The sequence below is a fragment of the Pteropus alecto genome, unplaced genomic scaffold (genome assembly GCF_000325575.1).
Source record: "Pteropus alecto unplaced genomic scaffold, ASM32557v1 scaffold67, whole genome shotgun sequence".
Taxonomy (NCBI): Eukaryota; Metazoa; Chordata; class Mammalia; order Chiroptera; family Pteropodidae; genus Pteropus; species Pteropus alecto.
In genome coordinates, this window is record NW_006441061.1 from 7,355,711 (window position 1) to 7,366,803 (window position 11,093).

The 11,093-nt window shown below is 43.2% G+C and overlaps 1 protein-coding gene across 1 annotated transcript in view; it reads right to left on the reverse strand.

The window, feature by feature from the left end:
• TSC1 (TSC complex subunit 1) overlaps nucleotides 1-11,093 on the reverse strand; it is a 42,939-nt gene that overhangs the window by 31,116 nt on the left and 730 nt on the right. The window contains 1 exon segment of the mRNA XM_025051129.1: nucleotides 2,769-2,831. The gene's annotated coding sequence lies outside the window, so the exon portion shown is untranslated.

Here is an 11,093-nt window from a genome sequence, read left to right on the forward strand (position 1 = left end):
TCCCCTCATACCTAACCCACCAGCAGACCCACTTATGTCCCTTTTGTCCTTGGCCCAGTCCAAGCTCCCATCAGCTCCCCGTGGAGACAACAGGGCAGCAGCCTCCCTCACCATCTTCCCGGCTCGTATTCCCGCCCTCCTACGAATCATTTGCCACCAACCAGTCACGAGAGACTCTGAAACACGGAAATCAGCATCTATCACTTCCCCGTTTAAAATCATTCAGTGGCTTCCCATGGAGCTAACGAGAGGCAGACTCACGAATGGCCTGTCAGGCTCCAAACGATTCGGCCCCTTAGGAACTGCCGACCCCCCTCTGCCTTCACCTCTCATCTCTCTGCCTCTTCACGCCTCTGCTCCAGGCTCAGTCTCCTCACACCCGGGACCACGGGTCCTTGCTCAATGCCTTTGCACTCACTGTTACCTCTATCCCCGAACGCTCTCGACAATCACGTTCCAATACCGGTAAAACGCTCCAGAAGCAATATCCATGTTTCGTGTTTTATATGTTGAAACTGTATCAGTTTAAGTATACACGTATAATTATTGTAAAAATAAATGCTTCAGTTAATGACGTGATTTTTATATTCAAAAACAAGAACTTTCAACTAGTTAAATATATTAACTAATAATATAAATATCGTGAGGGTAGATTAGCAAGATAACTTTATAAGTAACAGTAATTACTGTGAGTCAAATATTTACGAAAATTTTAATAACACCTGGCTGAATGACAGAAATTAAATTATATTTTAATTTTAACATTGATAGAATTGGTTTATAGCATTTATTACAAATAAAATAACCTTAAGAACTGCATTTAAGCTTTAGTCAGTCTTTCAAGAAAAAGTCATATTTGGGAATACTTCACATCTTGTGAAGATGAATTAAAAAAAAATGTCTACCTGTCATTCAATTTTAAGACATGAAAAAAAAATCCAAAATCACATCGACATCCATGATAAGTCATCTTCAAGCCAAACATAAAGAATATAAAGAATATGAAGAAAACATTAAGAAAAAATAAAATAATCAAACACATTTTGTACTCACTAATCAAATTTCAGAACAGACTTTACAAAAACACTTTACAAAAACAATTTCTTATAGTTTTGTGTCTACGAAGGCTAGCATTTAAAAAAAAAAAAAAAAAAACCTTGTCAAAATGATTACTACAGGTTGCCAACAATTTTTAGTAGCTAAAGATGAAGGATCTCTGAGCCTTGCCCAAGCTATGAATCGCAGCTACTGGTTCTTTCCGGAAAACCACCTACCAGGAACTCTCCTGAATTATATTCTGCTTTGTCCAAAAAGATGGCTGACGGGACTACACGTGGTGACTGAAGACGAATGTCTAATGTCTGTCAGTATCACACGCATGCACCGCAGTGACCGCAGGAGCAACCTAGCAGCTAATAGTGCTGACAAAGTATTTTTCCTGCAATAAAATTTCGAACTTTCGAAATCTGGCTACTAAAATATAATACAACTGTAATAATGAAAAAATGTTTAATAAAATTTGAGATGTATGATGTGTGATATTCAGTTTGGGCCTCAATGATATAAACATCTGACCATCATAGTCAGTGGATTTCTAAAAAGGGGGCTGTGTTACTACGTACACACAAAAAATTTGGAAATGAAAAGTCAAACTTGGAAAGCCTCCCCTGCTTGTGAGAGAACACCACTTTCCCATCTTCTACAGCCCACCGTCTGTACCAAGTCCTTGTCTGTGAACACGTGTTGATCTTTAAGGCGAAAATCCCTACTTATTCCACACTTCCTACGATGTAAGGTGAGGCAGACGGTGACAGTATGTAGCAAACAGCAACCAGTGAGCCATTAAATGAATCCCATCAGCTGTCTGCATATAAAGACAGCAGACCAAACTCCTCCCCTCCCCCGGCTTCCCTACGCCCTTCCCGGAGACTCGATGCTGCTGCACTGGGCACTCCTGCTGGTAAACTCAAAATTACAGCCCAGTGATCAGCCAGGTCACTAAGACTAAACTCATCTCCACAGAAATGCCAGCACCTCGATATTTATAAAGGATACACTCTGGGACTCTGAGAATTCTCCAGTTCCTGGAAATCACAATAGCATATAATTCATCCCAAAAACTTAATTAAGATAACAGATAAAGCCACGTTAAGGTGTACACGCTAACTTAGGGGTTCTTGGCCCAGGATGTACATTAGAATCACCTGACTAGTTCAAGCAATCCTGAGGCCCAGGCCCCCCACAGAGCAGGTTAAGGACCCAGACAGTAGTACATCTGATGTACACCAACTTCACATGTATAGACTCAAGAGCATTTCTAAGACGGCCTGGGTCAAGAACCTCTACACTAGTTAAATGACGCTGAAACGCACAAGCTTCGATTTAATTTAGTGATTAAAACCAAACTTTGCTGCTAGACATAACTGGCTGGTCATGGGTCCACCAGGTACTAGGTGTATGACCTTGGGAAAATTACATGACATCTCAGAGCCCAATTCACATCTGTAAAATGGGGATACACCAAAAGAAGAAAATAAATAACACATACAACGCATTTCACAGTGCTTGGCACTGAATAAGCAATCAGTAAGTCATCAGTAATTGACCAATTACTTCATACCACAGAGGGCCCAGTTCCTGGCAAGTAGCTAAAACCAGAAACGTTACATCCTGAATGCAAAGTGACACCTCTGCACCAGTACAACCGCAGTCGAGATGGCCAACTCCCTGTGTCTTCCCCTAACCAGTGTGCTGAGGCGATGCCTTACCTGTTCTGGGGACAATTGGTAAGTGAGTTTCCAGTGCTGTCAACCTGGTGTCTTTCATGGTCACTGAAGGGAAAAGAAAATCGGATGTGTGAACATAATAATCATACAATGACGTACCCCAGATGCAGTCAGAGGAAGACTAGGTTCCTCTGTTCAACCTCCTTCTACTTGTCCCTGACAGGTAGCCATCTGCCTTCCACTGGAATGAGCACTTATAATCACCGGGCACATGTGCCTCTCCCTGTCTATGTTTCTGAACAGCTGGTTGCTGGAAGATTCTTTACATTGTGCTGAACTTGTAATCTCTGCCTTTTGTTAAGTCTGTTCATTAGAGCTATGAACAACTGGGCAGCAAAGGAATGGGCAGGGCGGGCTATGGAAGCAGAGAGTCCAAGCTGAAGCCGCAGCTCTGCCACTTACTAGCTCATTTGGCTATTCATCTTCCGTCTCTCATGTCTAACCTTAAGTTCCCTCATCTTGAGGCGAGAGAAGCAATGGCATCTTCCCCACCAGGCTGTAGGGGTTACAGTGATGCGTCCTAGAGCCCTGGGCGCAGTGTGTGGCACAGAGGACAGATTCAAGGAGCCCCGGGATGGGCCAGTGCCAGCAACGCCCTTAGTGGGCCTGTGTCGCCTCATCGCCCAGCACGCTCCCCCTCTCTCCCTTCTCCCCAACGCCACCAGCCTCTCAGTCTCTCGGCCAAGCACTCTCAACCCCACTTAAGGACCATGTACCAGCTGTCCCTGTGCCTGAGCGATTCTACCCCTGTCCCCTCCCAAGGCAAGTCTTCACCCTTAAAATGTCAGCTTAAACATTTGCTTCACCAGAGCCCCTCCACTCCCAAGCCCCAGACTAGGTCAGGTCCCGTTATGCACCCTTAGCAGCCTATATTCCTTTGTATCACTTACCACGACCCAATTAAATAAGTGTAATTAGTTACTGACCATGTCTCTCTCACTAGAACGGAAGTTCCACCCGGGGAGAGAAAGTAGCTTACTCAGCACTGGATCTCTAGCAGCTCCCAGTGTCTGGGACAGCAAGGCCACAAACAACGTTATTTCATTCAGCACCCTTTCATTATAATGCTGACGAGATGCTGCAAACTCCACTTCTGTTTATACCCATTAGCTTATGATAACACTGGTTTCATTATGTTGTTCTGCCTATGGTCACAGAACCTACTGGTGATGCTAAGTGAGGACCTACCGTACCTGACTAAATGACTAGGAGTTAAAATACTTCTTAAATAAGTGTACAAAGCCAAATCCTGCCTTCAAAACAGTACAACTTTAATCCTTCTACATGACGAGCATAAAATATTTGTGAACAGCTATCATTTCTCTTTCTTCCTCTTTCTGTCCAAATTACCACATATTAAATATCCACTTTAAATATGAGTATCTATAAACACATACATTCCGGTTTGCTTTTAAAATGTGGGCCCTTCAAAATATACTTAGGTACAGGCTGACCACCGGATTGTAAACTCCATGAGGACAGAGCCTGTCTGGCCCACCCATGGACACCCAGGGCCCATTTCAGCTCTGACACACGAGAGGCAAACAGACCCTGTTTAGGTCAGCAAGGATTTCACCAGCTTCTCTGGCAGCCATCCCAGGGCTGAATGCAGAGTATGAAAGCTGAGCCTCCTATACCACGTACACTTAATCACACGGTGGGCTTGGAAACAAGCCCTTCCCTACGCCATCCTGGCCAAGGTCGAACTTGACCTAGTGGACTGAGCGACTATCTAACAATTAAAATCTCTTGCTCCATACAACAAGGTAACTAATTTCCTTGTGGGACACGCTCCGGGCATTAAACACCAATGGTCCTCAATGGCACATGCAAATCTGTATCAATGCTAGAGGGCAGGCCGGCGTTTCAGAAAGGCCGACCAAACCAGACAGGAGTGCATGCCCGGCCACATAAGGAGCTGGAATTTAAACATGGGACCCTCTAGTCTTCAGAATCTTAAAACCAGCTGTTAGTCCAGTGAGTTACACAGACTGCCTCGCGCAATTAATCCCAGGTGGATCTTTTACCTGAAAAGGAACATCTACGGCAAGGGTATATGAGATGAGATCTTGTAGCCTGCCCAGCCGAGATCGCTGTCCTAGAGAGAGGCACTGGCACAGGAAGTCAGAGTGTTTTTTGTCCCGTGCGCAATATCGGGCCTTCAGAGCGTCTTTATCACTACGCTAAAAAACTGTACTGGTAACAAACCAGCATCAGTGTAAGGTTGGCAAGTCAAAGGCCGCCGCCATTACCCATTCTCTGTGTTTATCCACTCATTAACTTATATTTAAATCCTGCCCTACGGAGGTGCCACTGGGGAGAATCGTTCTGGTCGGCCAAGTGAAATGTGACCTGTGAACTTCCTGATCAGAAGTAAGGAATGGAGAAGACCCTTCTCAAAGATGTAGACCCCTTCTCCAAGGGGTATGGACGGAAGCTCCTGTCAGAGCATAACAGGGTCAATCCATGTTCTTAGCCTCAAAAGCCAAATTAAAAAAGAAACAAGTCCCCAGATCTAGATTTTTCCTCTTCAACAGTTTGAAGTTGTGCTCTCACCTAAATGCAACATTTTGATTGCACGTCTACGAGCGGTGTTTCTGAATAAAAACAAACGTTAGGCTTGAGGAGGAAGATGAGAGCTCTGTGCTTTAGTATCTGAGATCAAACAGAAGGAACGTCCGTCAATATATTTCCACAGTTTGCCTTAATTTCCTTCTTTAGGTGTTTATAGGTCGATCGCTTATGTACCTGGAATTACACGTGAACTCCAGCATTACAGGTATATATAGCTGTCACATCTCTCTGCCCTTGGCAAGATGCACCACGAGCAGTGAGAGGGCTCAGAGCTACACACACCTTTATAAATACTAGTGGCAGGTACCTAAAATGCCTTCAGAAAGCATTCTATCTGAAAATACCTGTTGACTATTCAGACTTCGGAAAGCCAGTGTTGTGTGTGGCCTTCTGACCCCTAGGAGTCCCAGAACTGCAAATCACGTAAAATAGGTAATTGCACGGCGTATCACCTGAGATCATTTCGGACCCACTTGTCTGTGATGAAAAATACAACTATGGATATAAAATGAAGGCAGATATCTCTTCATTCTGACTTGATTTCTATACTCAGGTTTTTATCTTTAAAAACTCATAGACAATTCTGCCACCGGTTCAGGCACTGATGGACTATCTCATTATCAAGTACGGTACATGTAAAGCATGTACTATGTTAATGATACGTGTAATTATGTTAATGATACAGGTAATATTATGTTAATAAGACATTGTTAAAATATCACGCTCGCCTCTGAAGTGATTTCTTAGAATAATATTCTATCAAGTGAACAAAGATGCCTTCAGCACAAATGCATCCAAAAAAGGTAAAATACCAGCTCCAATTCAATCTTCCTACAAACATACAGAAGGAAAGAGAAAGGGGTAGGAAACGCTACTTAGTATGTGAGTAAAACAGCTGATGGAAAAACTTGCCAAGATGTGTAGTCACATGCGATTTAAACGGGCTCAGCAGTTGCAGTCCCTCTCAAGGTCACACGAGCTGGGGCAGGGGAGCTCCAGATTCCCCATTCAGAATTTTGCCAATTAGGAACCTTGACGGACGATCTGCTGAAGCTTGCACCCTATTTCAACAATGAATCCTTTAGTCACTTGCCTGCATGGACAGAGCCTGATTTTGGTAAGGATCTCTCATCTATAAATAATGTTTCTTAAGTTTTGACTTTCTATTATTTACCAAGAATATACAGGTCAGACAGATACCAGGTATGTTTCCATAGTTCCCTATACAGAGCTCCCCCTAAAAAGAAATCTGAGCAAACTGTGTAAGATTTCTTTAGGTTTCAAGTTCACAGGACAGAAACAGAAATATCCATGGAATAAAGATACAGGGTTTGCTAGTCTAGGGCAGCAATTCTCAGATGTGGCTCTCACACCAGCAACATCAGCATCACCTGGAATTTGTTAGAAGTGCTAATTCGTGGGCCTTGCCCCAGACCAATGAATCAGAAACTTTGGGAGTGGGGTCTTTTAGGTGATTCTGATGCCCACTGAAGGTTGAGAACCACTGGTCTAGGAAGAAGAATTAAGGCAAGAAACATCAAATATATTATATATACTCTGAAGTTGAAAGGAAAAAAATAGTACATAAATGGTGGAAAACAAACCAAGGGAATTCTTCTAGATAACAGCACAGACTGAATGCCAAGCCTGGCAGGCATCTAGCGGGTTAGGTACCCGAGTTCTCCACCGCTGACTTCAGTGTGGCACCTAAGGGTGAACTGCCAGTGAAGTGTGAAGAATCTTGTAATACAGAAGTTTAACACAATGACTTATAACACAAACAGAGCATAGGCTCATCTTTAAGAGACCTGGGCCTTTCTTACCCACTGGTCAAAAAAAAAAACACCATTGTTTTTTTGTAAAGCTTAAGTCCGTTTTTAAGAGCAGTAATCTATCTACAATGATCGGTTGGGCTTCAAGCTGGGTACATGAAGTTCCTAAGTCATATCTGAAATGTCATACCTGTATGATTTTTTGGGGGGTGCTGATGGGACGGGAAGGGATATTTGGTCCATAGTTTCCCATGGATTTTTGGAGAGGAACTGAGCCCCCCAAAAAGTTAAAGACCAGTGACCTGTGAGTTAGTTTATGAGATTAACAGTTCAGGCAGTTTAACCCAGTGAAATACGAAATTTAGGAGGCTCTGGAGTCAACCAACTGGGTTCAATCCCAGCTCTGTAACTCACGAATAACTGACTTTAGGCATCAGTTTCCTGATCTCCCGACTCTGTCTCTTAAGGCTGTAGGGAGAATTAATAGGACCATATGTGTTTGGTTCCTAAGTGCCCAATAAATATAAACCGTATTGTAACAATATTACTACTAAACGAGAGTAACCGCTGAGTAGTTAAGGCTGGGCGCTGTCTATCCATTCCAAAACTTGTATTTGAAACATTGACACAACCATTTGATAAACTTAGCATGGATACACTTCACGTTTGTTACTGTGCTGTGTGAACCACTCCAAGCAGCGCAGGTCAGAATGACCCAGACATTAAAGTCACCACATCTGTTCTTCTTTATCACTCCCCACTGTGTCTTCCCTCACCAAAAGAAGGGCAAGCTTGTCCCTCGTTATTCAAACACTTCTTGGCCTCTACTGCCACTATCCTTACAAAGTGACGTGTGAGCTCTAGGCCAGGAACTACCATGCCTTGTTTTGTATTAAAGCTTGGTTTTTTAAGGCTCTTTACACATTAGATGACAATCTGAATTCATTCAACCTTAAAAAGTATTATTACCTTTTGCTACTTCTCTGTATAGAACAAAAGTTAGCCCTGACAAAGGACAAGAAAAATTAGCAAGGGCCTGAGAATGAATGAACAGATAGAGACAGGCAGATAGATATATACACAAATACAGATGCAGATATGTTGATATTTTTATTCTGCCCCCCCAAAAGACATTAGACATTAAATTACTAATTTCTAGTAATTATAAGCTTAAAAAGTAAATCAGAAAAAGAATAGTCTCAAATTGCTGATGGCAGACCTCTTTCAGATCAATTTAAATGGAAAAAAAAATGAGTACTTCATGCAAACTAAGTTATATTAAACACTGAGGGAGGAAACTCAGTGAATATATACTAATTGTATATACATATATATATAATGTTTTTAAGCAAAAAGCTACAGGTCTGAATGCTACCGAGTAAACTTTTCATGATTGCTGCTACTTAACACAGAAAACTAATACAAACAAAACTAATCTCTCAAAGAGAGATTTATAACCAGGAACTTACAGAAAAGTACCTTTTAAAAAATAATGTGATATAAAGAAAAAGATAAACAGGTCATCCATCACTCAACAGGTTAGGCTAAAAGTCACCAATTTGCTTTGTTACTATAAAACCATTAACACTGATTCAATTTAGACAGAATGTTTAATTGAAGCCCCAGGAGGACTTTAAATCACAGAAATTTAGACTCAGAAATACTCTAATTTACAATCCGACTTTCTTCTTTCAGATGAAGAACCTGAGGCTCAGAGAACCTAAGTGACTTCTTCAAAGTTGAAAGCTATTTGACTTTTAGAAAAGCTTGAAATGGTTGGAGTATTGCTGCATTTGGCTCATCTGCATCCAAGAATAACCAATTAATTACAGGAGAAGCTAATTTTAATCCACTATGGCCCTGTAACCCAGAAAAGAACATACCTGTACTAACAAATTCTGAAAAAAGAGAGCTATAAGATCAAGTCGGTTGTAATTCAGAGCTCAAAATTCACCCATCGCGACACACACCAGAGGTCAGAAGCTATTTTAAGAAATGCCTCTGCAATAAATTATAAATTAAAAGAAAAACCCAAATCGAAACTTCAAGCCATTGGTCCTCAACCTCTAGTGCACATCAGAATTACCTCCGACTTCTTCTAAAATACATATCCGGGGTGTCCTCAGGGACCAATCGCGTAGGTCTGCCTACCGTGGGGTCTCACATCTGTAATGGCGGTTCTGATAACACACTACCGTTGGAGATGTCTTGTTTCTGGCAATTTCATTATTCTGTAACCATCACATCGACAGGTATATATTTGATTTGTCCTAATAAGACTGTTTAGTTTCTTCTCAGAGATGAAAGCAGGCGGCCACAGCAGGGGTCATATTACACCACGACAGCAGCAGAATCAGAGGTCTCTGCGCTTACAGGGAAGGACAGTATGACGGAATCACAGAATCTGAGATGCTCCAGTTTAATGAAAACAGGTAAGAAAGCGTGTAGCCGCCTAGGAGTCTGTCTAGTAGGAATTTAGGAGCATACCAAGCCTTCATGACACCAGGAAATGCGCGAAGCAAAGAAAGCTTACATCATCCGCCCTTCCAGGCACGTGAGGTAAGAGCGTTTTGTATAAGATATTAACTTTGGTAAGAGGATATTTTCCATTTACATCTTCTATAAATACCCCTTAAGTTTATGCCAGGTGGCTAGAAGATTCTGCAGCTCCCCAGGGCAATGGCAAAGAATGCTTCCGTGGTTGTGAGGGGCCTCATTTGCCTGATGCATGACTGTTAGGTGCGCTCCCCTGCACGACCCTAAATCAGTGTTCACATTTGCATACTCCAGGTTTACCCAGGAACGGGCAACTTAAGAATCACAGGTGACTGCTCTTTGTAAATCAAGGGCTCCCAGAAGATCCGGTTTTATAACGCTTCTTGATATTTACGGCTCCACTTTGCCAGCATGTTAGAATTCAGATGACTCCAAGTTGATCCCAAAATTATAAATCAGAGTTTCTCGGAAGAGTATTAGTCTATTTTAGTACTTTTACAGCTTACTCTATGTAAAGTGAAGTGCTATTTCTATGCTTTCTATAAAAAACAAACCCAGCAAGGATTTTAGCAGGACTTCTTTCTGCAGTAAACTCATCCGTGTTGTAAAACATCAAATACTTTCCAGCCTATTATAGCATGCACGACACTACCATCCCCGACAAAAGCTGAGGCATATAAGCAAGTGCGCCTTTCTTCAAAACACACACACATGCACTTGGGCACAAACCCTAGCTAACTGATTAATTCTAATCACTTGATTAGAACAGGCCAGCTCTGATCACATAACAGATAAATGAGAGTCATGTGAGTGTAAACAATGACAGGCCCACGGTCTCGGAATGGGTCAGACCCCAGTTCCAGTCCCGACTCACATACTCGTAGAGGGGTGACCTTGGGCAAGCTGCCCTAACCCCTCTGGGCCTCAGGTTCTCCATCTGAGAAATGGAGGCATTCGCAGGGGCTGCCTACTTACTCCCTTTGTCGCGAGGACTGAAAGAGATGACGACTGCAAAGCTCTGATGACAGCGAGCGCTCCACAGACGTGAGCCGCTGTTGTTAGTTAGGAGGGCTGCACCCCCTCCCAAGAGCACCCCACTCCCCCAAATCCAAAACACGCCAAGCAGAACTCTTTAACAGGAGACACGAAGAGCTTTAATTCTCAACGGTCTCCCGGACGGCAGGCTCTTCGCCCTGCAGTTCCCCAAATGAATGAATGGGCGTCCAGAAGCGGCTCCGCAAATAGCTGTCCCTTCGGAATCGCCTCTGCAGACCTGAGGTACCTGTCTTTCACCGTCAATTACACACCCACACGCGCGCCCGGAGCGAGGCGCTGCCGCCGTGCAGATGTCAGCAGAGACGCCGAGTCGCTGCGAGTCCCCGATGCCCACAGGCAGCGTCCATTCATTCTCGCCCGCCCCGACCCCGACCCCCCTCGCCCGGCCCGGGGACCAGCCCCAGCCCGC